The 17,496-nt window shown below is 39.3% G+C and overlaps 3 pseudogenes; all 3 read left to right on the top strand.

The window, feature by feature from the left end:
• Positions 1–1,289: 1,289 nt before the first annotated feature.
• On the top strand, positions 1,290–5,273 carry LOC135232748 (NADH-ubiquinone oxidoreductase chain 5-like; annotated as a pseudogene).
• Positions 5,274–14,264: 8,991 nt separating this feature from the next.
• On the top strand, positions 14,265–15,184 carry LOC135232944 (cytochrome c oxidase subunit 2-like; annotated as a pseudogene).
• Positions 15,185–15,392: 208 nt separating this feature from the next.
• LOC135232943 (ATP synthase subunit a-like) lies at positions 15,393–16,321 on the top strand (annotated as a pseudogene).
• Positions 16,322–17,496: the final 1,175 nt, after the last annotated feature.

Genomic DNA, 17,496 nt, shown 5'->3' with positions numbered 1-17,496 from the left:
AACCCTATGGGGCAGTTCTACTGTGCCCTTCAGTGTTGCCATGAGTTGGAATCGACTCTATGGTAACAGGTTTGGTTTTGGTTTTTTAAGCTCTATATGGTTACCAGTTGTCATCGAGACTACTCCTACTCATGGCCACCCCATATGTCTCAGACTAGAGCTGTGCTCCATAGGGTTTTCAATGGATGATTTTTCAGAACCTCCAACCTTTCGGTTAGCAGCCAAATGCATTAATTATTTGCACCACCTAATCTGCAACCCATCACGGGAATGGCACAGGACCAGGCAGCCTTTCATTCAGTTATGCATGAGGTGGCCATGAGTCAGGGGCCCACTTGAAGGCAGCTAACAAAAACCACCACAAAGTTCTATGGCACCAGTTATAACTGTGGGGGAAGAAAAGGTCAGTAAAGAAGTCATCAGAGGAGATGAGCACAGAAGGCTCACAACACAGAGAGGCATGTGAAGGATTCTCAGAAGCAACGTGGGCTTCGCTAGAGCTGCAACCCAGTGCCTCAAAGACTTCTATACCATGAAACCTGATCAAGGGCACAGTCAGATTGTTGGTGACACCCACCACCCACATGGCTGAGTTGGCTTGAGCCTGAACTACTGAAGAGATCCTTTCACTTCTCCTTTGGGAAAGTACATCTCTTACCAAAATCACACTGCCTACCATCTTGGTGAAAAACCTTTGAGATTTTGAGTTCGGGGAGCTCCCAGTAGACTCAGAATCATCCAACCTCCTTTGCTAATCGTAAAGGTCCAGACCAAGAACATAAATCACACAATGGATGGGGTTCATCCTTTTTAAATTTGCAACTGCTGTGCAATACTAGCAAAATTATAAAGTATGTTATTAGAATGTTGTTGTTAGCTGCTAGTGAGTTGACTCTGACTCATTGCAACCCCACGTAGGGCAGATCGAAATATTGCCCAGTCCTGCACCAACTTCACAATCATTGGAATGCTCGAGTCCATTGTTGCAGCCGCTGTGCATTTTGAGTGCCTAGCCCTGGTGGCCCAGTGGTTAATAGATTGGCTGCTAACCAAAAGGTCAGCAGTTCGAATCTACCAGCTGCTCCTTGGAAACCCTATGGGGTAGTTCTACTCTACCCTGTGTTCTAGGGTAGAAATATCACAAAGTTTTTGAAAGCAAAAAGAAAGGCTTTATTCAGCATATGCTCTAAGAGGCAAAAGTAGGAAATAGAGAAGCATACTGCCAGAGCCATGTCTGTCTGAGTCCAAGGAGAATTACAGGATAAGCAAGAGTGGGGAAACGGACAAGCATGCTGCTGAAGCCATATCTGCCCAAGTCCAAGGAATATTACAGAATGGACAAGAATGGGGAAATGGACAAGCATGCTGCCAGAGTCACGCCTATCTGAGTCCAAGGAACCTTACAGAGTCATCAGTATATATTAACATTACAAATGAAGAAAATCATTGAAATCTTCACGTTTTCACAGGTTGTCTAGAAACTGCTAAATCTCTGTGATTCTACATTTTGAATTGTCTTTCTTAATAATCACTGGTACGGGTTTTAGTAACGACAGGAGGTTCTTCATTGTTCCGATGAATCTTCTATTCACTAAATGCTAATAGAAAAAGATAAGAGTGGAAAGTGTGGGGGTCTTTTGGGCTCTGTTTTAATAGCTTATGTGAAAGTTTCCCTAAAAGATGTTTTCCAAGATTGTCCTAGGTATCGTCTTGATACCTCAGGGCCCAGGTGTTGTGTCCTTGTGAGTCCAGCTCCAGCTGGGTCGCATTCTCTATGCTCAGGGACAGGGAAAAATCACTCCAATATTATCTCCTAAATCACGTATAGGATCGCTATGAGTCAGAATCAACTCAGCGGCAATAGGTTTGGCTTTTTTGGATTCCAGCCAAGGGGGTTCATCTTCCAGCGCCGTATCAAACAATATTCTCTTGTGATCCATGGGGTTTTCACCGGCTAATTTTTAGAAGTAGATCAGTAGGTCTTTCTTCATAGACTACCTTAGTTTGGAAGCTTCTCTGAGACTTGTTCACCATGGGTGACCCTGCTGGTATTTGAAATACCAGTGGCATAGCCTCCAGCAACCCAGCAACTAGCAAGCCACCACGGTATGACAAACTGACAAATGCATGGTGGACAATGTCTGTACCACTACTAAAAACCTAAGATATGCTGCTGGTGAGGATCTTAATAAAGCAAAAGACCAAGTGTCAAACATATGTATTGCTAGAACCACCTGTTAGAAGGCTTGGTGGCTCTTGAGCTGACCATGTCATAGGCACGTCCCCTGCTCCAGCTAGTCATTGAGGCGTCACTACTGGAGGGGGCTCTGGAAAAGCAGCCACACTGCCCGCCACGGGTGTGCACTTCTAAAGGGCTCTGTTAAGGAAAAGTGGCGTTCTTTCATCTTTGAGAGCCTCGCCTTTCACGTTACTATTATAAATAAAATGAATCCTGCTCATCAAGGAGTGGAGGCTGAGAGGCAAAATTGTTCCTCTAAACAGAGCTTGCCTGGGTAAAATAATCTGATGGGCTGTCTTTGATAAGAAATGACAGATAAATTGACGAGGACTTATATGCTCTGAGATGGAGCAAAACACGATACACTCAGTAGTTGTCACAGCAGTGTTTATCCCAAAAAACAAACAAAAACCAAACCTGTTGCCATCAAATCGATTCTAACTCATACTGACCCTGTAGGACAGAGTAGAACTGCCCCATAGCGTTTCCAAGGAGCACCTGATGGATTTGAACTGCCAACCTTTTGATTAGCAGCTGTAGCTGTTAACCACTACGCCACCAGGGTTTCCATTGGGTTATTATAGCCCTAAAATTCAGATGTGTGTTGGTTGTTTGGACTTTACAACACAAAAAGGAGGCTGGACTCACAGATCAAGCCGCAAAGCTTTCGTACATCCAGTGCGTCTTTGTCTAATAATCTTAGCCCAAGTTCTTGGTCCTCAAAGCAGAAGGCAAACGCACAATGATAGGAGAGCCATAATTTTCTAGAAGGGTTTGAATATTGAATCCGTCCCATTGGTTAGCCAGATCACATATACAGATTTTCCTTTTGAGAAGAGAGTTGCTGTGATGTTTTGTATGGTATGGTGAGGAAGACAGAGAAGAGAAAAGGGAAGGAGAGTGTTTCTTTAAAATCCCAAGGTGCGTAGGAAGTCCCCAACAAATTCTTTAAAAAGATAAAGAGCATACTCCTACCTTATCTGCTACATCCTTCTCAAGCTGCTTCCTGGTAACAGCAATAATGATGGTAATGGCACCAGGAATAATAAAGATGAGGAGGATGATAGCTTACATTTACAGGGAATTTAATATGTATCACTGTGCTAAATGCTTACAGATGCCTTCTCATTTAACACTGCCAACAAAGTAATGAAGTTGGTACTATTATTACACCCATATTATAGATAAAGAAACTGAGGCTTATATATGGTAGCTGCCTGGCCCAAAGTCACACTGCTGGAATTCATCCTTGGCACTCCTCCACTCTAGCACAATAGTTATAGCCGGGGTATTCACTCTTTTTCACTTTCACCCACTAATAGAAAACAACCCCACTATTCAAACCTTAACACTATGTCTAGGGGCCATCACCACTCTATTTATGGCTACCTGCGCTCTCACACAAAATGATATCAAAAAAATTATTGCACTCTCTACTTCCAGCCAACTAGGCCTAATAATAGTAACTATTGAAATTAATCAACCACATCTAGCCTTTATTCACATGTGCACACACGCATTCTTCAAAGCAATACTATTCCTATCCTCTGGTTCTATCATCCACAACTTAAATAATGAATAAGACATTCGCAAAATAGGAGGACTCTACAAAACAATGCCTATTACTTCAACAGCCATCATTATTGGCAGTTTAGCACTCACTGGCATACCATTCCTAACAGGATTCTACTCAAAAGACCCAATAATTGAAGCTGCTAACATATCCTGCACTAACACCTGGGCATTATTAATTACCCTCATTGCCGTATCTATAACGGCAAGTTACAGCGCCCGAATTATTTTCTTTGCTCTCCTTGGACAACCACGATATTCCACACTAACCCAAATTAATGAAAACAATCCATACCTCGTAAATCCTATTAAACGACTAATGCTAGGCAGTATTTTCATAGGCTTTATCATCTCAATAAATACTATCCCACACACAACACCCCAAACAACCATACCTGCATATCTAAAACTTACAGCCCTAGCAGCTACTCTACTAGGATTTACAGTAGCAGTAGAACTTAATAACATAACACGCAACTTGACATTTAAGCAACCATCATACATACATAAATTCTCAAATACGTTAGGATACTACCCAACTATCGTCCATCGACTTCTACCCTACCTAGGCCTTACCATAAGTCAAAATCTAGCAACAACTATTATAGACTTAATTTGACTAGAAAAAATAATCCCCAAAAACCTAATAACCATGCAAAAAACAGCCACCAGCCTGGTATCTAATCAAAAAGGCCTAATAAAACTCTATTTCCTATCATTCCTCCTATCAATTACACTAGGCTTACTAATTGTCCTATAACGCTTTCGAGTAACCTCAATAACAATAAAAATACTAACGAACAACATTCATCCAGCCAAGATCAAAAACCAAAACCCATAACTATACAAAGACGCTCCCCCAGAATAATCCTCACGTACACACTCAACAACCCCTTCGCTAAAAACCATGAAATCTTCTAAACCACCAAAATAAAAACCCATTAACTCATACTCACCACTAAATAGTCACATAACTATAGAAACCTCTATTAACAAACCTACCAACAATGCACTCAAAACTACAACATTTGACCCTCAAGTTTCAGGATACTCTTCAGTAGCTATAGCAGCAGTATAACCAAAAACTACCATCATCCCACCCCAATATACTAAAAATACAACCAACCCCAAGACGGACCCTCCAAAACTCATAATAATTCCACACCCCAAACCTCCACTCACAATTAAACTCATTCCCCCATAAACAGGAGAAGGCTTAGATGAAAAACCAATAAAACCTACTACATAAAGCACACTCATAATAAAAACATTATATATCATTATTTCCACATGGACTCCTACCATGACTAATGATCTGAAAAAACATCGTTGTATTTCAACTAGAGAAATAACCAATTAATGATCCACCTCTGAAAATCCCACCCCCTGTTTAAAATTATCAATAAATCTTTCATCGATCTGCCTACTCCATCCAATATCTCAACATGATGAAATTTCGGCTCACTACTAGGAGCATACCTAATTGCTCAAATCCTAACAGGATTATTCCTAGCTATACACTAATGCACCCGACACAATAACTGCGTTTTCATCTATCTCTCACATCTGCTGAGACGTCAACTATGGCTGAATTATTCGACAACTACACTCCAACGGAGCATCCATCTTCTTCCTCTGCCTGTATATACACATTGGGCGAAACATCTACTACGGATCTTACCTCTACTCAGAAACCTGAAATACTGGCATTATATTATTACTAATTACTATAGCTACTGCTTTCATAAGATATGTCCTTCCGTGAGAACAAATATCATTTTGAGGAGCAACTGTAATCACTAACCTCTTCTCAGCAATTCCTTATATCGGCACAGACCTAGTAGAGTGAATCTGAGGAGGCTTTTCAGTAGACAAGGCAACCCTAAAACGATTTTTTGCCCTCCACTTTATCCTTCCATTTGCCGCAGTTGCAGTAGCAGGAGTACACTTAACCTTCCTTCACGAAACAGGCTCAAACAACCCACTAGGCCTCACCTCAGACTCGGATAAAATCCCCTTCCATCCATACTATACTATCAAAGATTTCCTAGGACTACTTATCCTAATCCTACTTCTACTCCTAACCCTACTTTCTCCAGACATACTAGGAGACCCTGATAACTATATGCCAGCCGATCCACTAAATACTCCTCCACATATCAAACCAGAGTGATACTTTCTTTTTGCTTATGCCATTTTACGATCTATCCCAAATAAATTAGGAGGCGTTCTAGCCTTATTCCTATCTATCCTAATCCTAGGATTAATGCCGCTACTCCACACATCCAAATATCGAAGTATAATACTCCGACCTCTCAGCCAAGTCCTATTCTGAGCCCTAACAATAGACCTACTAATACTTACATGAATTGGCAACCAACCAGTAGAACATCCCTACATCGCTATCGGCCAAATGGCCTCAATCCTATACTTCTCCATTATTCTAATCTTCCTACCAATCGCAGGAATAATCGAAAACTATCTCATTAAATAATCCTTATATTATAAGACATTACAATGGTCTTGTAAACCATAAATGAAAACCACCTTCTAAGGATATTCAGGGAAGAGGTCCACTTACCTCGCCATCAATACCCAAAACTGAAATTCTTCTTAAACTATTCCCTGCAAGCAAATCAACCTGCTATGTACATCGTGCATTAAATGCTCGTCCCCATACATAATGATATATAATACTAACTATGTTTAATCTTACATAGACCATACTATGTATAATCGTGCATCACATTATTTACCCCATGCTTATAAGCACTGTTTAGTTAATGTGTTAAGCCATTTCATGTACAATTCCCAGATCATGTTTTAACCCATGGATATTATTTACCTACGATAAACCATAGTCTTACATAGCACATTAGAGTCCTTGGTCGTACATAGCGCATCACTGAGAAATCTCTAGTCACCATGCATATCACCTCCAATGGTAATACCTTAACTACCTACCTCCGAGAAACCATCAACCCGCCCATCTTCGTGTCCCTCTTCTCGCTCCGGGCCCATCAATTGTGGGGGTTTCTATACTGGATCTATACCTGGCATCTGGTTCTTTCTTCAGGACCATCTCTCCTAAAATCGCCCATTCTTTCCTCTTAAATAAGACATCTCGATGGATTAATGACTAATCAGCCCATGATCATAACAACTGTGGTGTCATGCATTTGGTATCTTTTAATTTTGGGGATGCTGTGATTCAGCTATGGCCGTCTGAGGCCTTAACACAGTCAAGCAACTTGTAGCTGAGCTTGAATTGAGTATTAAGATCTGGCATGGTAATATATGAGGTACTATTCAGTCAGTGCTCGGAGGACATAAAATTTTTTTAACCCAAATTTCCAGCGTACGCGCGTACGCATACGCATAACCACTATGTAACTATCTATTACAACCCCCCCTTAATTACTCTTAACTCAATTTCTATAAGTATATTTTTTTGTCCTATCAAACCCCAAAAGCAAGACTATACTACAGATGAAACTAAGAGCATAAATAGGTAGGCATAACTAGTTACATAGGAGTGAAGGCAAATTCTTCCGCCTTCAATACCAACGTATTACTTTAAAAAAATTATTTTCTTTTCAAGAGCCACGTTCCTAGATCTGAAAAAAAAAAAACTCGGAGACCCATTTCTTGGAAAATCTTACCCCACCTCGTTAATGTAGCTTAAAACAAAAGCAAGGTACTGAAAATACCTAGACGAGTTAACCCAACTCCATAAACAGCAAAGGTTTGGCCCCGGCCTTCTTATTGGTTATTAGGAAACTTATACATGCAAGTATCCGCCCGCCAGTGAATACGCCTTCTAAATCATTACTGATCAAAGAGAGCTGGCATCAAGCACACACTCCAAGTGTAGCTCATGACGTCTCGCCTAGCCACGCCCCCACGGGAAACAGCAGTAGTAAATATTTAGCAATTAACAAAAGTTAGACTAAGTTATCCTAACAAAGGACTGGTCAATTTCGTGCCAGCAACCGCGGCCATACGATTAGTCGAAATTAATAAGCACACGGCGTAAAGCGTATTAAAAGAAACAAAAAAATAAAGTTAAATCTTATGCAGGCTGTTAAAAGCTCAAGATAAGACATAAATAACCTACGAAAGTGACTTTAATAATCCTGAACATACGATAGCTAGGGTACAAACTGAGATTAGATACCTCACTATGCCTAGCCCTAAACTTTGATAGCTACCTTTACAAAGCTATCCGCCAGAGAACTACTAGCCAGAGCTTAAAACTTAAAGGACTTGGCGGTGCTTTATATTCACCTAGGGCAGCCTGTCTCGTAACCGATGAACCCCGATATACCTTACCGTCACTTGCTAATTCAGTCCATATACCACCATCTTCAGCAAACCCCTATAGGGCACCAAAGTGAGCTTAATCATAACCCACAAAAAAAATGAGGTCGAGGTGTCGCCTACGTGACGGTCAAAGATGGGCTACATTTTCTATTATAGAATAGATAAACGAATATCACCCTGAAACAAGTGATTGAAGGAGAATTTAGTAGTAAACTAAGAATAGAGAGCTTAATTGAACTAGGCCATGAAGCGGGTACACACCGCCCGATCACTCTCCTCAAGTATTTCTATATCAGACAACCATATTACGGATTAAAACAAATACGAGAGGAGACAAGTCGTAACCAGGTAAGCGTACTGGAAAGTGTGCTTGGGTAACTCAAAGTGTAGCTTAACAAAAAGCATCTGGCTTACACCTAGAAGACCTCATTCACAATGATCACTTTGAACTAAATCTAGCCCTACCAATTTTACATACAACTCTCACACTATATTAAATTAAAACATTTACTTACCAAAAAGTATAGGAGATAGAAATTTTACTAAGGCGCAACAGAGATAGTACCGCAAGGGAATGATGAAAGATAACTTAATAGTACAAAACAGCAAGGATTAACCCCTTTACCTTTTGCATAATGAATTAACTAGAAAAAATCTGACATAGAGAACTGTAGCCAGAAACCCCGAAACCAGACGAGCTATCTGATAGTAATCCTCAGGATCAATTCATCTATGTGGTAAAATAGTGAAAAAACTTACAGATAGAGGTGAAATGCCAATCGAGCCTGATGATAGCTGGTTGTCCAGAAACAATTTCAGTTCAACCTAAAATTTACCACAAAAACAAAGCAATTCCAATGTAAATTTTAGAGCTATTCAAAAGGGGTACAGCTCTTTTGATCAAGGATACAACCTTAACTAGCGAGTAAATTTATCATTAATTCCATAGTTGGCTTGGAAGCAGCCATCAATTAAGAAAGCATTAAAGCTCAACAACCAATCAAACTAAAAAATCCCAAAATTAATCAATGACCTCCTAGATATAATACTGGACCAATCTATATAAATAGAAGAAATAATGTTAGTATAAGTAATAAGAAATATTTCTCCCCGCACAAGCTTATATCAGATCAGATGCCCACTGGTAGTTAACAATCAAATAATTAAATATAAAAATAAAACTTTTATTACACTGACTGTTAATCCAACACAGGTGTGCTTAAGGGAAAGATTAAAAGAAGTAAAAGGAACTCGGCAAACATTAACCCCGCCTGTTTACCAAAAACATCACCTCGAGCATTACTAGTATTCGAGGCACTGCCTGCCCAGTGACCAAGTGTTAAACAGCCGCGGTACTCTGACCGTGCGAAGGTAGCATAATCATTTGTTCCTTAATTGGAGACTTGTATGAATGGCCACACGAGGGTTTAACTGTCTCTTTCTTCTAATCAAGGAAATTGACCTTCTCGTGAAGAGGCGAGAATAAATACATAAGACGAGAAGACCCTATGGAGCTTAAATTAACTAATTTAATTGCTACCCTATAAATCTACAAGATACAACTAAGTAGTATAATAAATTAACAATTTTGGTTGGGGTGACCTCGGAGAAGAAAAAAACCTCCGAATGATATTCTAATTTAGACTCTACAAGTCAAAATTTACTAACCACTTATTGACCCAATACTTGATCAACGGAACAAGTTACCCTAGGGATAACAGCGCGATCCTACTCTAGAGTCCCTATCGACAGCAGGGTTTACGACCTCGATGTTGGATCAGGACATCCTAATGGTGCAGCCGCTATTAAGGGTTCGTTTGTTCAACGATTAAAGTCCTACGTGATCTGAATTCAGACCGGAGCAATCCAGGTCGGTTTCTATCTATAGTTTATTTCCTCCAGTAGAAAGGACAGAAGAAATGAGGCCAATCTTACCAAGACGCCTTCAGCCAAATTTATGAATAAATCTCAATTTAAATAAGCTAAACTACCCAATCCAAGAACAGGATTTGTTAAGATAGCAAAGATTGGTCACCGCATAAAACTTAAGTCTTTACTTACAGAGGTTCAACTCCTTTTCTTAACAATGTTCTTAATTAACATCCTAACAGTAGCTCTACCCATTCTCCTAGCGGTAGCCTTCCTTACTCAGGTTGAACGAAAGGCCTTAGGCTACACACAACTTCGTAAAGGCCCCAATGTAGTAGGACCATATGGCCTCCTTCAACCTGTTGCAGACGCAATCAAACTATTTACCAAAGAGCCTATCTACCAGCAAACCTCCTCAAAATTCCTATTTACCGTTGCCCCAATCCTAGCCTTAACCTTAGCCCTAACTGTATGAGTCCCTCTTCCAATACCATATCCTCTGATCAACTTAAATCTAAGCCTACTGTTTATTCTCGCAATATCAAGTCTAATAGTCTATTCTATCCTATGATCAGGTTGAGCATCAAATTCAAAATATGCTCTCATAGGAGCTTTACGGGCAGTAGCCCAAACCATTTCCTATGAAGTCTCCATAACAACTATTATCTTATCAATAGTGCTAATAAATGGATCCTTTACATTAACTGCTTTCGCCACAACACAAGAACATCTATGACTAATCTTTCCTATGTGGCCCCTAGCAATGATATGATTCACATCAACCTTAGCAGAAACTAACCGAGCTCCATTTGACCTAACTGAAGGAGAATCAGAGTTAGTTTCCGGCTTCAACGTTGAATATTCTGCCAACCCATTTGCCTTATTTTTCATAGCTGAATACGCTAACATTATTATAATAAACGCCCTCACTGTAATTCTATTCCTAGGAACCTCTCATAACCCTCAAATACCAGAAATCAATACTATTAACTTTGCCATAAAAACTATTATTCTAACTATTTGCTTTCTATGAGTACGAGCATCCTATCCACGATTTCGATATGACCAATTAATACATCTCCTCTGAAAAAATTTCCTTCTACTGACCCTAGCCCTATGCATGTGACATATTTCAATCCTAATCTCACTAGCATGCATCCCACCACAAATACAGAAATATGTCTGACAAAAGAATTACTTTGATAGAGTAAATTATAGAGGTCTAACCCTCTTATTTCTAGAACTACAGGAATCGAACCTAAACTTGAGAATTCAAAAATCTCAGTGCTACCAATTACACTACATCCTACTAGTAAGGTCAGCTAAATTAAGCTATCGGGCCCATACCCCGAAAATGTCCGCTCACACCCTTCCCGTACTAATAAACCCACTAACTCTCAGCCTAATCCTAACAACACTACTCACAGGAACACTAGTTACCATACTAAGCTCCCATTGATTAACAGCCTGAATAGGACTAGAAATAAATATACTTACTATAATTCCCGTTCTAACAAAAACAGCTAACCCACAATCCACAGAAGCCGCTACAAAATATTTTATAACCCAAGCCACAGCATCCATAATGCTCATAATAGCTTTAACAATTAACTTAATATACTCAGGACAATGGTCAATTACAAAAATGACCAACCCTACAGCATCAAATATAGCATTAATACCCCTAATAATTAAACTAGGTTCAGCTCCATTCCACTTCTAAGTTCCAGAAGTAACACAAGGAGTTGAACTTACATCAGGAATGATCTTACTAACCTGACAAAAACTAGCACCACTGTCACTACTATATCAAATAGCTACCCACACCACTACCAACTTAATCTGCCTCTCTGGCCCACTCTCAATTCTAATTGGAGGATGAGGAGGCCTAAATCAAACACAACTACGAAAAATCTTAGCCTACTCATCAATCTCCCACATAGGCTGAATACTCATCATCTTAACCTTCAACCCCACCCTCACCCTTCTAAATCTAACCATCTACATTTTACTAACACTATCTATCTTTATAATCCTAGCAAACACCTTCACAACCTCAATATCATCTCTAACCCTCCTATGAAATAAAACACCTGCAATAACCATTATGCTTATAACTACCCTACTATCCTTAGGAGGACTACCCCCACTATCAGGATTCATACCCAAATGACTCATCATCCACAAACTAACCAAAAACGACAGTATTGTTATGCCACTAACTATGGCCATCATAGCACTACTAAATATGTACTTCTACATACGACTAATCTATTCCTGATCACTTACAATTCTACCATCCACAAATAACAAAAAAATAACCTGACAATTTACCAACACCAAACACACAATAATATTACCTAACCTAATTATCCTCTCTAACATACTACTTCCCCTAACCCCAATTATTTCAGTGCTAGAATAGGAATTTAGGTTAAAATAGACCAAGAGCCTTCAAAGCTCTAAGCAAGTATATTATACTTAACTCCTGAAATAAGGACTGCAAGATATCACCTTACATCAACTGAATGCAAATCAGACGCTTTAACTAAACTAAGCCCTTCTGGATTGGAGGGCTTCAATCCCACGAAAACCTTAGTTAACAACTAAACGCCCTAATCAACTGGCTTCAATCTACTTCTCCCGCCCGGGGGGGGGGGGGGCGGGGAAGGCGGGAGAAGCCCCGGCAGAATTGAAGCTGCTTCTTCGAATTTGCAGTTCGACATGTTTACACTTCAAGACCTGGCAAAAAGAGATTACCCTCTGTGTTTAGATTTACAGTCTAATGCTTACTCAGCCATTTTACCTATGTTTGCTAATCGCTGACTATATTCAACAAACCACAAAGATATTGAAACACTGTATCTACTATTTGGTGCTTGAGCTGGCATAGTAGGAACTGCTCTTAGTATCCTAATTAAGGCAGAACTAGGTCAACCGGGCTCTCTTCTTGGAGATGACCAGATTTATAATGTCGTTGTTACAGCACACGCTTTGGTAATGATCTTCTTCATAGTTATGCCAATTATAATTGGGGGCTTCGGAAACTGGCTAGTTCCACTTATAATTGGGGCACCTGATATAGCTTTCCCCCGAATAAACAATATGAGTTTTTGACTACTACCTCCATCCTTTCTACTACTTTTAGCATCTTCTACAGTAGAAGCTGGGGCAGGCACTGGCTGAACTGTATATCCTCCCCTGGCAGGAAACCTAGCCCACGCAGGAGCTTCCGTAGATTTAACAATCTTTTCACTCAACCTTGCAGGAGTATCCTCTATTCTAAGTGCAATTAATTTTATTACTACTATTATCAACATGAAACCTCCGGCCATATCTCATTACCACATACCTTTATTTGTATGATCCGTTTTAGTAACAGCTGTTCTCCTTCTCCTATCCCTCCCAGTTCTAGCAGCAGGTATTACTATGCTATTAACGGATCGCAACCTTAATACTACTTTCTTTGACCCTGCGGGAGGAGGAGATCCAATTCTATATCAACATCTGTTCTGATTTTTTGGGCACCCCGAAGTTTATATTCTAATTCTTCCAGGATTTGGAATAGTCTCTCATATCGTTACATACTACTCGGGAAAAAAGGAGCCCTTTGGCTATATAGGAATAGTATGAGCTATGATATCAATTGGCTTCCTAGGGTTTATTGTATGAGCCGACCATATATTCACCGTAGGTATGGACGTTGATACCCGAGCTCACTTTACATCAGCTACTATAATTATTGCCATTCCAACTGGCGTAAAAGTCTTCAGCTGACTAGCCACTCTTCACGGCGGCAATATTAAATGATCTCCCGCTATAATATGAGCCCTAGGATTTATCTTCTTATTTACACTTGGAAGGTTAACTGGCATTGTTCTTGCTAATTCTTCACTAAATATTGTCTTATACGACACCTACTATGTTGTAGCCCACTTTCACAATGTCTTATTTATAGGTGCGGTTTTCGCCATTATGGGTGGATTCATCCACTGATTTCCACTATTTTCAGGATATACATTAAATTATACATGAGCTAAAATTCAGTTTCTAGTTATGTTCGTCGGTGTTAACTTGACATTCTTTCCTCAACATTTTCTTGGGTTATCTGGTATGCCACGTCGATATTCTGACTATCCAGATGCTTACACTGCATGAAATACTGTTTCTTCTATAGGCTCATTTATCTCTCTAGTGGCCGTAATCCTAATGGTCTTTATAATTTGACAAGCGTTTGCTTCTAAGCCTGAAGTCTCTACAGTAGAACTCACAACAACAAATGTAGAATGACTTAATGGATGTCCACCCCACATCATACATTCGAAGAGCCAGCCTACGTAAAATCCAATTCGAGAAAGGAAGGAATCGAACCTCCAATAGTTAGTTTCAAGCCAACTCTGTAACCTCTACACCTTCCCCAATAGGCATGAAATTTTAGTAAAACAATTATATAACTTTGTCAAAGTTAAATTACAGGTTTAAATCCTGTAAATTTCTATGGCTTATCCATTACAATTAGGATTCCAAGATGCTACATCCCCTGTTATAGAAGAACTTCTTCACTTCCATGACCACACCCTGATAATTATCTTTCTTATTAGCTCCTTAGTCCTATATATTATCCTACTTATATTAACTACTAAATTAGTCCATACAAACACAATAAATGTCCAAGAAATAGAAATAATCTGAACGATTCTCCCAGCTGTTATCCTTATCCTAATTGCTTTACCCTCTTTACATACTCTATACATAATAGATGAAATTAATAATCCTCTACTAACAGTTAAAACTATAGGACACCAATGATTCTGGAGCTATGAGTACACTGATTATGAAGATCTAGCCTTCGACTCACAGATAATTACTACTGATAGTCTGAAATTTGGGGAACTTCCACTATTAGAGGTGGATAATCGAATGGTATTACCCATTGATCTGCCAGTTCGAATACTGGTCTCATCGGAAGACGTTCTCCACTCATGGGCCGTCCCATCCCTGGGCCTAAAAACAGATGCAATTCCAGGACGACTTAATCAAGTAACTCTAACATCGACACGACCTGGTCTATTTTACGGCCAATGTTCCGAGATCTGTGGAGCAAATCATAGCTTTATACCAATTGTCCTAGAACTAGTTCCACTCAAACACTTTGAGAGCTGGTCAGCATCGCTAACGTAATCATTAAGAAGCTATAATAGCACTAACCTTTTAAGTTATAGAGTGTGGGAACATAGTATCCTCCTTAATGAATGACACAAGCGGATATGATCGTTTGACTGTTAGTAGCTGTAACTGTGCTTCTCACATTATTGGTTTTCCTTCATATTAAAGTCCTAAAGATTCTTTATTTTCTTTTTCCAATATCTAAAAAACTCTCCAAGAAATCATGCATCTTCCCTTGAAAAACGAAATGAACGAAAAACTATCCGCCCTCTTCGATGTTCCCAAGGCTACGGTAATTCTAATTATTGCATTTACAGCAATTCTGCTTCCAGCTCCAAATCGCTTAATTACTAACCGTTGGATTACAATCCAACAATGACTAGTCCAATTAATCAAAAAACAACTTTTAACTATCCACAACACAAAAGGACTATCATGATCTCTCATGCTAATTACCCTAATTTTATTTATTGGTTTAACCAACCTACTAGGCCTACTACCCTACTCATTCACCCCTACAACACAACTATCTATAAACTTAAGCATAGCAATTCCTCTATGGGTTGGTACAGTTGCCTTGGGTTTCCGGCATAAAACTAAAATCTCATTAGCTCATCTTCTTCCACAAGGAACACCTACATTTCTTATTCCTATAATTATTATTATCAAAACCATTAGCCTTTTTATTCAATCAATCATCCTAGCAAGTTGACTCACCGCTAATATCACAGCAGGTCACTTACTTATTCATTTGACCAGAACCGCCACACTAGCTTTGTTATCGATTCATCCAATAACAATTATGGTAACATTCATTACAATAATTTTACTTACAATCCTAGAATTCGCCGTAGCACTAATTCAGGCCTACGTCTTTACCCTTCTAATTAGTCTATACCTACACGAAAACATCTAATGACACACCAAACACACGCCTATCACATGGTAGACCCAAGTCCTTGACCTCTCACTGGAGCATTATCCGCATTACTTATAACATCTGGCCTAACCATGTGATTTCACTATCACTCTGTAATCCTCTTACTTTTAGGCTTACTAACTAACATCCTAACCATGTTCCAATGATGACGGGATGTGATTCGAGAAGGAACCTTTCAAGGCCACCATACACCTGTCGTGCAAAAAGGTCTTCGGTACGGTATAATTTTATTTATCATTTCTGAAGTACTATTCTTCGCAGGTTTCTTCTGAGCCTTTTACCACTCTAGTCTAGCACCCACTCCTGAACTAGGAGGCTATTGACCTCCAATAGGTGTTTACCCACTAAATCCACTAGAAGTACCGCTTCTAAACACATCCATCCTTCTAGCCTCAGGGGTGACTATCACTTGAGCTCATCACAGCCTAATGGAAGGAAACCGTAAAAATATACTTCAAGCCCTTTTTATTACTATTTTCCTAGGAATCTACTTTACACTTCTCCAAATCTTTGAATACTATGAAGCATCCTTTACAATCTCCGACGGCATTTATGGTTCAACTTTCTTCGTAACCACAGGATTCCACAGTCTACACGTTATTATTGGTTCAACATTCCTCCTAATCTGCTTTATTCGCCAACTCAAATTTCATTTTACGTCTAACCATCATTTTGGCTTCGAAGCAGCCGCCTGATATTGACATTTCGTAGATGTAGTGTGACTATTCCTCCATTTATCTATTTACTGATGAGGATCCTATTTCTTTAGTATTAATTTAGTATAACTAACTTCCAATTAGTAGGTTTTGGTAAACCCAAAAAGAAATAATCAACCTTATAATTACACTACTAACTAATACTACATTAACATCATTTACTCAGAAAAAACAAGTATATATGAATGTGGCTTTGACCCAATGAGTTCTGCTCGCTTACCATTCTCGATAAAATTCTTTCTAGTAGCCATCACGTTCCTTCTATTCGACCTAGAAATCGCACTACTTCTACCTCTGCCCTGAGCCATTCAAACTAATAATCTAAATCTAATACTTTTAATAACATTCATACGAATTATTCTCCTAGCTATTGGTCTAGCCTATGAATGACTCCAAAAAGGTCTCGAATGAACTAAATATGGTACTTAGTTTAAACAAAACAAATGATTTCGACTCATTAAATTATGAATACATCATAATTACCAACAATGCCCTATATCTACATAAACATTATACTAGCCTTTGTTAACTCACTTATCGGTACCCTCATATACCGCTCTCACCTAATATCCTCACTACTATGCCTTGATGGAATGATACTTTCACTATTTACTTTGAACGCACTCCTATCCCTCAACATAAATTTCACACTATCTACTATAGTACCACTA

The sequence above is a fragment of the Loxodonta africana genome, chromosome 1 (assembly GCF_030014295.1).
Source record: "Loxodonta africana isolate mLoxAfr1 chromosome 1, mLoxAfr1.hap2, whole genome shotgun sequence".
Lineage (NCBI taxonomy): Eukaryota > Metazoa > Chordata > Mammalia > Proboscidea > Elephantidae > Loxodonta > Loxodonta africana.
Note: the sequence above shows the minus strand (reverse complement) of the source record. Positions and strands in the feature narration are given on the sequence as shown.